Genomic DNA, 14,371 nt, shown 5'->3' on the forward strand with positions numbered 1-14,371 from the left:
TTAAAATTTAACCCTGTTGAGTTCCTCCACACCCCTCTGACGTCGGACGTGCGGAACGTCTGGTGTTAGGCCTACCACTCGTAAGCAGTGTGGAACCTGTGTTAGGCTGGGTCCATATGTTGCGGTCCCTTCGGCGACCCCATATGTGTATTCTTCCACGATACGGCTCCCTGCGGTGAGCCCGTGTCTTCCCTCGGCAGAGTCTCTCTGCCGTCACTGTCCGGTGTGTCTCCCCCCGTCTTAGGCTGGAGCCACCCCAGTGTCATTCCATATGTTAGACTGCCCGGTTTCCGCCCAGTTCAGATGTGTATTTTCCACGTTACCTCCCTCTGGGTTGGACGTGGCTTCCGCAGCGTCCCTTCCTTCCAATGTACGGGGAAAGCTTTCCCAGTGGTCCTGTAGGAACAGCAGTGACTTCCCTGGCCTAAGCCCTGTCCTTCCCCGCCTTAAATTTGCGGGGGCATCAGGAGGCTTTGGTTTAGGCACTGGAAGGTGGCAGCGTTAGTGGCGTGTTCAAAGGGTGATCCCAATTCAGTCGACGTCGACTACGTCCGACGTTATCGACTGAAAGGGAACGTCCTGGTTGCGTATGCAACCCACCGTTCCCTGAAGGAGGGAACGGAGGACGTAGTCCCCTTGCCACTACCGCTGGACCACCGCTGACCCCGGGTTACTCTCGGCTCCTCAGCGAAAAAGCAACTAGTGCGTGCATCCACTTCCGTATTTATACCCGCGCCGCGGGGGCGGAATGTGTGATGCGAATCACACACGCCAATTACATTGGCTCGTTCAATAGTACTTGAAGAAGACAGGCTCTCTAGCGAGATCCCAATTCAGTCGACGTCGACTACGTCCTCCGTTCCCTCCTTCAGGGAACGGTGGGTTGCATACGCAACCAGGACGTTCACACTTCAACCCACCAATGTTCAAACCAAAAGTGCGCCCATGCAACCGAGATTAAAGGCACACTATGCAGGAATTCCATTTGTCATCAAACAGCCACCCCTACAGTCGCTGTAGAGTACTTGTATTTAACGTTATTGTCGTAAATACCACTCACGCAGAGCGTCTCATCACTCACGCCCTCTGCACTTTATAATAATAAAGTAGCCTACCGCGTTTGATGGCTTATAACGTTTTTACATGATTGCAGCTAAATTATAAAGTAAATAGCCTATAAACCTAGGCCTACTGTATAATTTAATTTGTGTTTTTTGAGTGTAATGTAAACATTACAAAATGCCAGATGACATCAATAAAGTTACATGTACGTCGCATTATTTCGTAACAATGTCCGTTATGATGTTGTTAGACATGATTATTGCAATATGTCGTAATAGTTTGCAAATTGTGCTCACCATTCAACCTGAAAAAAGTCATATAACCATTCCAATAACTCCGAAGCTGTTCAGTTAAGCTAAAAAAAAAACTGCATAGTTCCCCTATAAATAATCTGTGGACCGCAAAACAAGCCATGTGGTTAAAAATTGTTTAAGAAGTGACAGAAAGGTGGATCTGCCAACAAGACACTCAGTTGAGTGGACCGTGTGGCCAGTGAGCCTTACCTATTTGATGTGTTGATAGTGCTGCGCACAGGAAGTGAAGCGTAAAGGGCAGAGTATGTAGTCTCTTGACAGTTTAGTGCTGGCATACCTTTTATCTTATGACTATTGCACCCAGACGCAGCACCTGGCACCTGCCTTTATAGCACAGAGTGACTTAAACTGACCCAGATAGTTGTTTGATCACGGTTAAAACACAACCAACGAACCTCTATTAGTCTACCACAGAGATTTACTTCTAGCATGAGAACTGAATTATATAGAACTGAAGAGAAATCAAAGCTGAAGTCTGATTGTGCAGTAACATCATTTACATTATTTGGTAACAATTTACAATAAGGTTAGTTAGTAAACATTATGTACATTAGTTAACATTAACTAATAATGAACTGCACATATACAGCATTTATGAATCTTTTTAATGTTAATTTCAACATTAACTAATACTCCTAAAATCTGTAAACATTAGTTAATGCAATGTTAACTAACATGGACAGCTGTACATGTTATACAGTTATACAGTGTTATACATGTACAATACAGTAACAAATGGATTGCCCATGGTTAGTTCATGGTAACTAGATCGTACATTAACGAATTTTAACTAATAAACCTTATTGTAAAGTGTTACCCATTATTTCAATCTGCAATGCAACTAACCATGCATCATAGCACAACTCCAGCAGGTTATAAAAACTTAACCAGTCCGTACACACATAAGAAATCGTGCGTGGTTAGGCAGACTGGGCCACAGGAAACTGTACCTTAAAGTGTTTCACATTTCAGACGTCTTGTAAAGCTCTTATAATGTGTTATTTTGCATGAAGGTTGATCTGCATCATAAAGGTTTCTTAAGCTAGCAGCTCTCAATAGTCTCCCTAAGAACTGTCAAAACATCGATCGACACATACAATGTGTAAAATGGTGCAAAGGTAATTACATTTAGATGAATTTATAATTTATTTGTCATTTAGCTGCCACTTTTCATTTAACACGCCTAACAGTTCACACCTGGAGCAGCCTGATGTTAAATGGGAAATTAGAGAAATGGTGAAACCCAGCAGTTCACAAGGATACAGATCACTGGGATTTAAACGTGGGTTACAATCCTGAGCTTTAACCTGGAATCTAGCTCAAAACTGACAACTTAAAAAAAGAGGAACGGTTCTTGAGATGCAGTAATTTTGCTTGCGGTAATATGAGTCCTGGAGGAGACACCTGTCATTGGTAATGGTGTATTGGTATTGATAGAGTTCGTAGGATGATATCTGGAATGGGGCTCAAAGATGCAGCTATGGTTTTGATATAAACACAAGATGGAATTACCGACAGAAAACCAAATCACAGTGATACCTGACAGACATCAGTGGAATGTGAGGCTTTACTATTTACCTCAGGGGAGCACTTAACCGACCGTTCACCCAGCATGCACTTCCATCAGGCTTTCAGGTGATTTTGTGCCTTTACATCCTGAAAATTATATGGATCTACATGCAGTTTTAAAACCCCAGAAATCCACAAGTCAATCTGATTTCTTAATTAGTATTTTTTTTTTTTTACCATTTCTTAAAAAAAAAAAAAAAAAGTAAAACATATTTCATGCACTACCATTCAAAAGTGTTGGGGCAGTAAAAGTAGTGCTAACTAAGGCTGCATTTATTAGATTAAAAATACAGTAAAAATTGTAATATTGTGAAATATCATTGCAATTTAAAATGACTGTTTTTTATTTTTATAAATATTTAAAATGTAATTTATTCCTGTGTTAACAAAGCTGAATTGTTGGCAACTATTAGCCATTTTAGGAACAAAGTTCAAAAGAACATTGAACTATTTATTTGATATAGAACTGTTTTTGTTTTTACAAGTCGTTATGGTCACTTTTGATCAATTGAATGCATCATTGCTGCATTGGACCCCAAACTAGATTGTATATTTTGTTACACTAACAGTATTATTATTATTAATAATACCTTCTTTTCAGACAATCACTCAACAAATCTGGTAAACTCTGTAAATGTAATGATGGTCACACCTGTAATTTAAATAAGCTAAGTATTAAAATATGCAAGTTTAGTTTCAACAAGTTTCAAGTTCCAAGTCAAGACCTGGACGGGGTAAGTAAAATCTTATTTGGTGAGTCATTTAAGAAAACAAGTGCTTTTTGTTCTGTACAATTGATTTTTTTTTTTCATCGTTAAATTCCTCAGAAAAAACAAAACAAAACGTGTTTTCTGGCACATTCTGTCCAGGTTAGCTTAAGCACATATTAAGCACATATCCATCGCCTTTGTATGAACCCAGTCTTTCTAAGTTTCTTAAAACATCCAATTAAACAACTTCAGACACATTGTCCTGTTAAAAAAGACACAAGTTCACCTGAAGCAGAGAAAATATTCCATTTGAAAGGATATTTCCAGTGTGTTGCTCCATGATAATGATGAGGAAGGCATAATAATTATTCTATGTGGAACAACGGGGAGATGATTTATACTCCTCTCTTCATCCATTTGCATTTTATTAAGTAACTGCCTGCCTGTAATGGCCAGACAGAAATTAAGGTACCGAAGATAAGAACTTTAGGTTAAGCATCATTACACCAAGAGAGATGAATTCTTTGATGAAGATGACAGCTAAGAAATCCATTGAGCGCACCTTCATCAAGGTCTGCATTGATCTTTTGGCACAGAGGAGCCAGGGATATGCATTAAAGTCCTGCAGTTATAGAACCTGGGAACAGAGCTGTTTCATCAAATACATGAGTTATGAGTTTCCCTAAAGATGTCATGGCACGTTTGGGTTCAATACAAGGTTTCTGGATACACCACAACTCTCGGCTTTGTTTCGACTTTAAGGTTAGCTGTAGGCGTATGCTAATTGTTTTTGGAAGATAATGCCCTCTTGATGCTTCTTGAGATCAACACAGCTCACCTACACTGTCGAGGCCAAACGAGTGCTGCAGAAAGTGTGAGAAAACCATCAAGGGCTCTTCTAACCCCAACATATCTGTTGGTGAAACACCTCAATCCAACCTCTCTCTTCTGCCTTATAGTGGATCACTCCCAAAACTGGAGCTGAATCAATCATTTAAAAAATACAAGGAGGTTCTTTTGAAGCCTCCTTTTGCTATCTTTTCATAAATGGAATGGAAATTATGTTTTAATAGTCGTTATCTTCAAATTTGCAGATGCTGCTCACAGGGCAACGGAATGCATTTTTAAAAATTTGAAAAGGAAAGCGTTTGATGATTTTAAATGCACTGTCGAAAGACAAAGGGAAAAGGCACAACTGACAAGTTAAGAGGCTATTTCAGAGACTGATACATCGGTTGCCTGACTCTCAGAAAATAATACTGGATAGCAAAATGACAAGCGAGAAATGAAAGAGAATTTTGAGGACTGAATGTGAAGAAAAGCTGATATGACTAATATTTCAATGTGAAGACATTTTATATGAGATAAAAGGCCCCTTGCGTTACGTCACACACACTGAGACAGGAAACTAAGACAGAATTTTTAGTCTCTGTAAAACGTTTCAACATTTTTCAGGGGAAATTTTGTAAAGGGATGAGAAAATGTTCGAAGTAATATTGACAGCTTGAGCACATGCTTACCAGCAATAAGGACACACTGAATAAGGGAAATGGGAATAAACTGAATAGCGTTAATGTGCTAAAAATAAAGTACAATCTTATGGGAATGCATTGAAACATCACATGATTTCGTTAATTAAAAGTAAATGAGCATATGCATAATAAAAGGATAGCCTAGAAAGTGCAAATGTACCTCTGAAACTTATTAATGTATCATTAATCAAATATCTCTTTGATATAAAACCGTTTATAGATAATAGATGCCCTTATTCCTGTGAATTACTTGTTTGATATCTTTTACCAGTTCCATACAATACAAATAGCAAACTAAATGACATAAAAAGAAATAAAATACATAGGTTGTGCTAATACTCGATGCTCATAATAGTGAACTGGGTACTACAACACCACACACAGTTAGGGATGCAACGATTACAGATGTTGTAAGTGCGATTATTGTCTGAGAAATAATCACGATTTAACGATCATCACGATTATTATGCATCAATTAATTTCACAACACTATATGTATAATATCACATGAACACTCAACACTAGATTTTAATGTGTTATTTGCCACAACACAGTACAAAATTATAAAATGACAAACGATAATCAATTTCTTCCTTTGGAATTAAAGAGAAGTGCTTTGTAAACATCCAGCATTTTTCTTTTAAAAATAACAAATTAAGTCAATGGCTGCAGGGCTCTTTGATTGAAATAGATCACAAAATTATTAAGTGTTTAGTTTGTTCTAAATTTATTTTCAACCTGAGGTAGAAAACTTGATAACATGAAAACAATATCTTATTGGTATTTGACTTAAAAACAAATAAAGGGATAATAAATCCCAATGAAAATAAGAATAAACAAAGTATTTGGCTCTATTGAATTAAATGTAAGCTAAATATTAACTATGTATTTATTTTAAAAGAAAACAAATATAGTCCAAATGTTATCCACTCCAATATTATTGTACTTATTTTAATACTCTTTTTTTAATTATTAATCCAAATTTTACATGCGCCTTTAGAAAATCATCTATTATAATCTCATTATTTTGGTTTGTTTGTTTGAAGTTTACTTAAAAATTATAGAAAGAAACTGAGAACATCTCTCATGCAGTGTTATTAATAACTGAAATGCAGTTAATTGGTAGTCCTAGAAGTCTACACGGCCCTGATCTTATGTTAGTGTTTTACACCGGGCATATTAAAACTACAAAGCCTAACATTTACAGGAGAAAGCAATAGGATATTAAGTTAAATGTTCACTGACTGAAACTCTTGAGAGCACGTCACATTCTGTTTTCCACAGACTTGCGTAACCAAAACATTCCGCTGATTTTTGTTGTTGTTTTTTTACGTTGCACTGAAAGCTGAAAGTTGCACGCCGCGTTCTCCTTTTTCCAAAGCGCTAGGGCGGTTGCGCTCCGGAGGCATCTGTCGTTGCTGTGTTGGTTCTTGTCACTTGACCTAAGGTGCACTTTCAGCATTATGAAAAGTAGAGATGTTTTTATCTCGATGCGGCGCGCACGCCATTGGAAAAAACGAGCGCGTCGCTTCCCTTAACGGTACTGATCCACTTTTGCGACACGACTGAAGCGCGGTGTCGCACGCCTCTCCACATTTGTAAGTTGATGGGCGTTCCTCAAGTTTACCGCTATGGGCGTGGTTTTGACCCAGCGGCCAGTCTAGAACAAAGGCCCCTCCAGAGACTTCTTCTATTGGATAGACACGTTGCGTTTGACGGATTCATTTGCATAAAGATGGGCATCGGCCAGCTTTTTGACGTGCAGCATTTTTCCAAATGAAGCGCCGCCTTCCCGGGATGTTTTTCGGTCACGTTAAAGTTACGTGACGTCACCCATAGGAGTAAAGTGGAGTGCAGCGCGACTGAAGTGTCGCACGGACAAGTGGATCAAGCCTTGGTTATACTCGACGCGTCCGCAAGAGCGCGAAGGTGCGCGCGGCAAAAATGACGTCATTGCGGTGTGGGCGGTCGTGCGCGTTGGGTGCACAAGACCCCATTTCGCCTGGCGGTGTGCACGACACTTTTTGTAACATCGCTCGCGGCGCCGCATCCGAAGATGAACGACTTTGAGCCGAATCTGGCCGAACTGGTACGTCTGTATCAGCATGTTTATGATCCTTTTATACACAGAGTCATGTGCATTGATGGGCGACCATAAAAGCCTCTCATTTTGTGAATAGGAACACATTTGCATTAAGCACCCAGTTTGCACTTGTCTAAAGTAACTGCTTACATTTACAAAATGAACCTACAATAGCAGGAGTAAGCCCTGCTTATGAATTTAAGGTTTAAACTCTCTTCAATAAGGCTTCAGTTGTTTAACTAGTTTACATGCAGTGAAAGTACAATAAACCTACTGCATGTATTACTCTTTTTATATGAATCAGCAATTAAACTACTAATAAACGGCAAACTACTTCTTCACTGCTGATTCCTGGTGGTTTAGAGGAGAATTACTCCGAGTCGCCCCCTGTCGTTTCACAGAATAGCACAACGGCGAGCGCGTCAAGTATAAACGCCTGGTCCGTTTGGAGAGGTGCATGTGCAGTCAGCAGAGACTCGCGCTTGTGCGGACGCGTCGAGTATAAACAAGGCCTTATGAGCGCGCATGCCGCGCGCCTACATTTGAAATAACGAACTTGAGCGCGCAAAAGACGCGATCTGTGAACAGGCCCTTAAGGCATTTTTTCGGTGGAAATAGAGCAGAACACTCAGTGTAGCATAGTCTTTACGATTAATTAACCGTTACGTTTTAAAGCGCGGTTAATTGTGAAATCCGGTAATCGCTGCATCCCTGCACACAGTATGTGAAAATAACCAATGCTAGTATAATGCAATATACACTAATGAAAGCTGTGATGTAGTGTACTGCACTGTATGCTGAGACTTCATTTTTCAAGCAGGCCTCTTTGCATTCAGAACAATCAGTCATCCTGACAGCTGGCCAGAGGGCTCTTGCCCATGTGTCAATCAGCAGACAAGAGAGGCGTCACCATAAGACTCTTCAGAAAGCTAATATAGAGATATTTTACATCTTGTCCTGTTGTCACTAGATATCTTCATCATCTAGTTTTGCCCTCACGATTTGTTAATTTCATTGCTATAGTGATATGATCACCTCAGCAAACTCTCTGCTGCATCATTAAAATTTTCATTAGGAATCGCGTGTATCATGGGCATCGATAACACTTAAGCATCATTACACCAAGCATGATTTCTACTGATTATATGTTCTCAGATGTAGTAGAAAACATACAATGTTATGAATCTATATGGGATATTTTTAGATTTAGATCAATTATGCAGTATACAAGTTACTGAAATAATGAAATTATACACATAGGCATACTGTATATGAACCTGTGCATTCTTCATTTGTATATTAAATGCAGTAATGGAAATGTATTAATAGACACAAAATATTAATTTGTATGACCATTCAAAAAAGAATTCTAATTCTTTAGAAGAACCATTAAAAACATATGAAATTATGGGTTCATATTATAAAACACTGCATGTGAGTGTATTCCACTTATGGCCCTCCAGCTCAGCTGATGTAAAACCACCAACATCACAACACTTCCCGACATTGTTTCCTGATTTCAACTTGAGCTTTATGGAACAATACATCTCTGTATAATTATTATAATGTGCATTCACATAACAAATGGGTGGTTTTAATATACAGTCACTTACTGTGGCAAATACATTAGCGCTCATGCAGACACAGAGTCTGTTTGGGTGGAATACGACACAGTTCATCTATAGGTACTACAAATGCTGGAATATACACAACTGGCTTATTTATATACGCTTGCACAGTATATCAAAACCCGTACTACAGGTTTTGAAAATGCAAATAGATCAATATTCTAAATATAAAACTAATTGGAATGAATAGGGCCTTTTAGACACAAAGATTTCTGAATTGTGTGCTAACTGTTGCGATACGAAACTGGTGTAATGTGTTCATTTTAAATCAGGTTGTTCATTGACCTTATTAGCAACCAACGTCAACATGAGAACACACTATTCCCTCCACTGACTCACAGCTTAACTGCACTTCCCCTTGTCACTATCGGTTATTTATGTCATTCTCTTTCATTGTCAGACTGTTGGCAAACATAAACGTGCAAAACATATGTTACATATCCCTGCTGATCACATCTGGTGGCTAATCTACAACTATAGCTCTACCATGTCTATCTATTTTCTACCCAGAAAAATTTCAAACTAAGCATAAATTTCCCCCATCACACTATGTTAATATTGGGTCAGTTGTGTTCAGCATGCAGAGAATAGGAAGGGGCAGAGCTATACAGCAGGGAAAAAAATCATTGTTTAATATTTATATCAAAAAGACTACATTTATATAAAAAAAGACTACAAGGACCACTGAATCAGAGTTATAAATCAATTCACCGAAATGACAGTTTGAACCAAATTAATTAGTTTTTGCTACATGCTTTTAAACACAAGATGCTTTTAAAACATCTTAATGCACTCATACTTGAGTCTACACTAAATTATGTGGTCTTTAGGAAAATTAATGGCCAAATAAAAAGTGCATTAAAATCATTATGATATTCAATATGTTGCTTAATGTGCCCCTATGCTTTTTCAAATATTACCTTTCAGGCAGTATAATATAGCTGTTTTGGAATGTAAAATGTCTGCGAAGTTTTAAATATTGAAGCACACGGCAAATAAAGTTATTGTCTCCTAAAAGATAGAATCGATTCTGAACTGCTGAAACGAGTTGTCAGCAATTCCAGTCTCACTTCCTGTTACAAACCTATTTAACACATTTGTATAATTCCAGCCTTTGGTATACACTGGCAGCTCGCGAATAATGTCTACTTTGACCTGCTCTCAAACACTTTAGTTGTAGCTGAGGCCTGGAAGAGTTTGTGTTTTGTTGTCAATGTGTTGAGAAGACTCAATTTTTAGCACCGTGAATACATTTTATATTGATATCTTGCATGCACACAGGATGAGGACACAGAGTGCTGGAATTGATACAGAAAAACCGAAGGCATCGTTCATATCACTGTCTCAAGCGCTGAGGAAGCCTCCAGAGCTGAAATTCAGATTTCGTTTCAGACATGCGCTGTAAGCGGACCAATCACAACAGACTCTTCCATCTGACCAATCAGAGCAGAGTATAGGCTCGCAGAAAAGAGGGGTTTAGAGAGACTGAATAATCGAACAAACCGTGAGATCATGAGCAATGTATATTATGAGAAAATTAAAGTGTTTTTTGTAGGGATGCACCGATTGGGAAATTCTGGGCCGATACCGATGTTTAACATAACAACTTGGCCGATGGCCGATGCCGATGTTTTTTCTTTTTGTTATTTATTCCTTCTTTTGTGCCACGGAAACATACAAGTCTTTCGGCTCTTGATCACACTATCCTAAAATGAGCACAAATTCAATCAGACCAATTTATGAAACAAAAACAACCTTTAATGTCACTTTCTGGTTGACATTAGTTATAACCTTATTTATGACAAGTTCTTTTCTGAAAAAAATAGCATTCAAAAACCTTTGACTGCTAACTAATCAATGAAAAGATTGTTTCAGTACATTGCCCAACAAAATTATTTGAGTTGTTTTAGCATGCATGTTTTTCTTTACAAAGATAAGCATCTCTGCCTTGTCACAGCAAAGCCTATTTCTCTTTTCATCCAAGACATGAGACACAGAGCTGAATAACCGCTCACTCTCGATGCTGGTGCATGGCCACTAAGGTATTTGCGTGCCATTTGTGCGAGTTCTGGAAAACGCAGGTGGATATTTCTCTAATAGCAGAGTGCGCTCTCACCTCTGGGAATAGTGGTCTCTGCCAGGAAAATACCCAGTTGTTGGGATACAGAGGTACTTGTTCTCTCTGGTCCATTCTCTGCCAGAATCTCCTCAAACACATCATGCAGGGAGGGCCCTGCTCTGTCGGATCGTTGCCTCTTGCGCTCTGTATAATGTGCGCGCTCTCCATCGCGCGTCCCATCATCTGTACCGGCAGCAGGCAACAGGTGTGCCTCAAGTATTTCTCGAGCGCGTTGTTTAACATCCGCATCAAAGTAACGATCCTTGTATCTGGGATCCAACTAGGTGGCAATGCAGAACATGGGATCGTACTGGATTTGATCGAAGCGTCTATTTACAGCCTCTAATAATGAGGTCTTTGTTGTTTTAACGCCGTGGTCTGTGTCAGCCTGCTTACTCAGAAGACGTCTCAGGGCTGTCACAGAGGGGATGACATCTGCAGCTGATGCTTCTGATGAGCTAACTTCTCTCGTCAATTGTTCAAATGGGGAGAGGAGTGTTATAAAGTTTTCAATTAATTGCCACTGGTGCGCACTGAGAGTGGCCGGGAGGTCGTAGTCTGCGGCATATATGTAGCAAGTGCACGCTTTTGTTCCAGCAAGCTCTCCATCATATAAAATGTACTATTCCAGCGAGTGGAAACATCTTGCTGTAGCCTTTTTGGTTTCATTCCCAATTGGATCTGCACAGCCTGGAGACGTGAATAGGCGAGGGGTGAGTGTTTACAGGGGCCGACATTTTTTCAAATGCCTCCGAGATGGCAGATGCTGAGTGGGTACCTGCGAACTCCTGAGAGTGCAACACTGCCTTCACCAGGTTGAAGTCCTTATCAATCCACTGTGCCGTGAGGCTAAGCATGCTCACAGGACTTACATCTGAACTCCATATATCTGTGGTGAAACTGATTGCAGCGATGTCGCAAGCCAGTAGCTCATGAATGTGCGTGGCCACAATGTTATGGATTTCGGGGAGACAGACCTCGGCAAAGTGACGCCGGCTCGGCAGCGTGTAGCGTGGCTCCATAAACTTCATCAGACCCCGAAAACCCACGTCCTCCACTACAGAGAAAGGCTGGTCATCTAAAGCGATGAACTCCATCACCTTGTTTGTTATTTGTTTCGCTTTGGTGCTGTCTGGAAGCAGCTGTTTGGCTTTCTCAAACGCTGTGTCAATTGAAGTCTGAGTCCTACCGGGGGTTTGCGCTTTCTTGGCGGCTTCATTTTTCCGTTTTTGGTCAGCTTGCAGATAATCACTGTACACCGCCTTGTGCCTGCTTCTCAAATGTCCAATGAGATTTGTTGTGTTAAATTACTTTCTAAGAGCCCCCCCTCTTGAAATTTCAATGGAACACGTATTGCAAACTGCAAAACGCTGATCTTTCTCTGAAACTGTAAAATATTGCCACACGACCGCCATCTTCTTTGTTTAATCTAAGTTACTGAGGAGAGTGCGCGGGCGCCCTCTTCCGTCTCGGTATCTCTCCCCGCCCACATAAAAGAGGGAAAAAAGTTTCTCATGAGCACAGTGTTCATGACACATATAATCATCGGAGAATGTCATTTTTATTTCCCGATGGCCGATGGCAGATAACGAGGCAAATATCGCCCGTTACCGATGTTCAGCCGATGCATCGGTGCATCCCTAGTTTTTTGCCCTTGGATGCATGGAAACCTATTACAGGTTGACCGTTTGATTGGTTTTGTTGATTAAAAAACACCCTCAAGCCCGACCCAAATGTTAAACGTCACGATTGTCACCATCTATTTGCATAATTTTAAATCCAGCTGGTCGATTTCATGCATTCGTTATCCAGTGAAGTTGCATATTTAAAGCTAGTGAAGTGACACAGCAAACTGTATCGTCATGCAGCCGACAGAAACATATAAACAAATAAGAAACGCATTCAATTTTTTTTTTTTATTGTCACTGTAATACATGCATTGATATTTAGATTAGATAATCGTTAATTGTCCTAAAATAGAAGATAATAAAGTGTGAGCGTATACAATATACATGCGTCAAATTTCAATGTTACGGCCTTTGTGTAGATAATTTAAGACGGACATCTTTAAGCTTGACTGTTTTGATTTGTATGAAATGGTAACACTTTACAATTAGAGTCCATTTGTAACATAAGGTTAATAAAAGTAATGATATTTTTTTTTTTTACATTTTAAAAGTTAAAGTCATTACCTTTGATACCATGAATAATTTTAGAATTAAGGTTTAAATTAATATATCTATATTTTTCATATTTAAAAAGTAAGGTATATTTTCATGGTACATTTCTTAAAAATTGTATTAAACATAACACTTTGGGTGTTATGTTTGTTTTCATTCAGTATCGATTTCAAAAACTATGGTTGATTAATCGGTTATCGGCCAGCGTGGTCCAACCTAGTTATCGGCAAAATCCACTATCGGTCGACCTCTAAAACCTACTGTAGGAGACCTCCAAAACAAAATTAGGAACTTTTAGAAACCTTTAAAATAGCATAATAGGGGAACTTTTAGGGGCATTTTATATAACCAGCAAAATTATATCACCAGCAAAAATCAGTGAACATATTGTGAATTGTCCTAATATATTTTCATGCCCTATATTGTAAAATTTGTAATCATACATGAGAATCTTTTTTAAAATAAGATTACTGACCTGGCCATGGTTCCAAATTGACCATGCGAATGTCTAATTGGCAAACTGACATTTAAAACTCACAAGTTAACTGTCTAAACACTATATATTGTAGTGTAAAGACCAGGGCTAATGAAAAGTCAGACAACAGACAGTACTGCTGATGCTACCCAATGTTTAGTTCCTAATGACTTAGCATCTTTTAAACAAGATCAATGAAGAGGTCTTAACTAGATTATCCCTGAGCTAAGGGATTTTGTGTAGTAACAGCAGGATGTCCACAGCATGTTTACATATCTATTCCGTTCATTTATAGCCATTATAAGCCTCATAGGCAAGAACACCTGCAATGAAGATACTGCAATTCTTAGATATCCTTGCTATGGAATGGAACAAAATATTTCTCTAGCTCAAAATCTGTGAAAAATATCTTTAAAAGCATTGTTTAAAGGGGGTGTCTAATGCCATTACATGCATTCTGACTTATTTACACTGTTAAAGTGTTGGATTCTCATACTAAACATGGCCAAAATTTCATAAAATGAGTTGGATGTATGATGGAGTATTTCTGTACCAAATACACTCCTTCAGGATTCGTATAAGTTACTGAAAGTTTTTTTTTTTTTCGAGTATGGCCCTGTATGACGTCTTAAAGGGGGGAATTATTTGTATAGGCCCTTCTGCCAGAAGAGCGCACACACAAGACTGTACAGCGTATCT

General features: G+C 39.1%; 1 protein-coding gene and 1 long non-coding RNA gene across 3 annotated transcripts in view; one reads left to right on the forward strand and one right to left on the reverse strand.

The window, feature by feature from the left end:
• ca10a (carbonic anhydrase Xa) overlaps positions 1 to 14,371 on the reverse strand; it is a 207,940-nt gene that overhangs the window by 79,072 nt on the left and 114,497 nt on the right. The gene's annotated exons all lie outside the window — the stretch shown is intronic.
• Positions 8,041 to 14,371, forward strand: part of LOC143710073 (uncharacterized) — a 358,336-nt gene continuing 352,005 nt past the window's right edge. The window contains exon 1 of the long non-coding RNA XR_013194473.1: positions 8,041 to 8,052. This is a non-coding gene — a long non-coding RNA (uncharacterized LOC143710073). The remainder of the gene's footprint in view (positions 8,053 to 14,371) is intronic.

The sequence above is a fragment of the Siphateles boraxobius genome, unplaced genomic scaffold (assembly GCF_051911475.1).
Source record: "Siphateles boraxobius isolate OS27281-9 unplaced genomic scaffold, OSU_SipBor_1 46, whole genome shotgun sequence".
Lineage (NCBI taxonomy): Eukaryota > Metazoa > Chordata > Actinopteri > Cypriniformes > Leuciscidae > Siphateles > Siphateles boraxobius.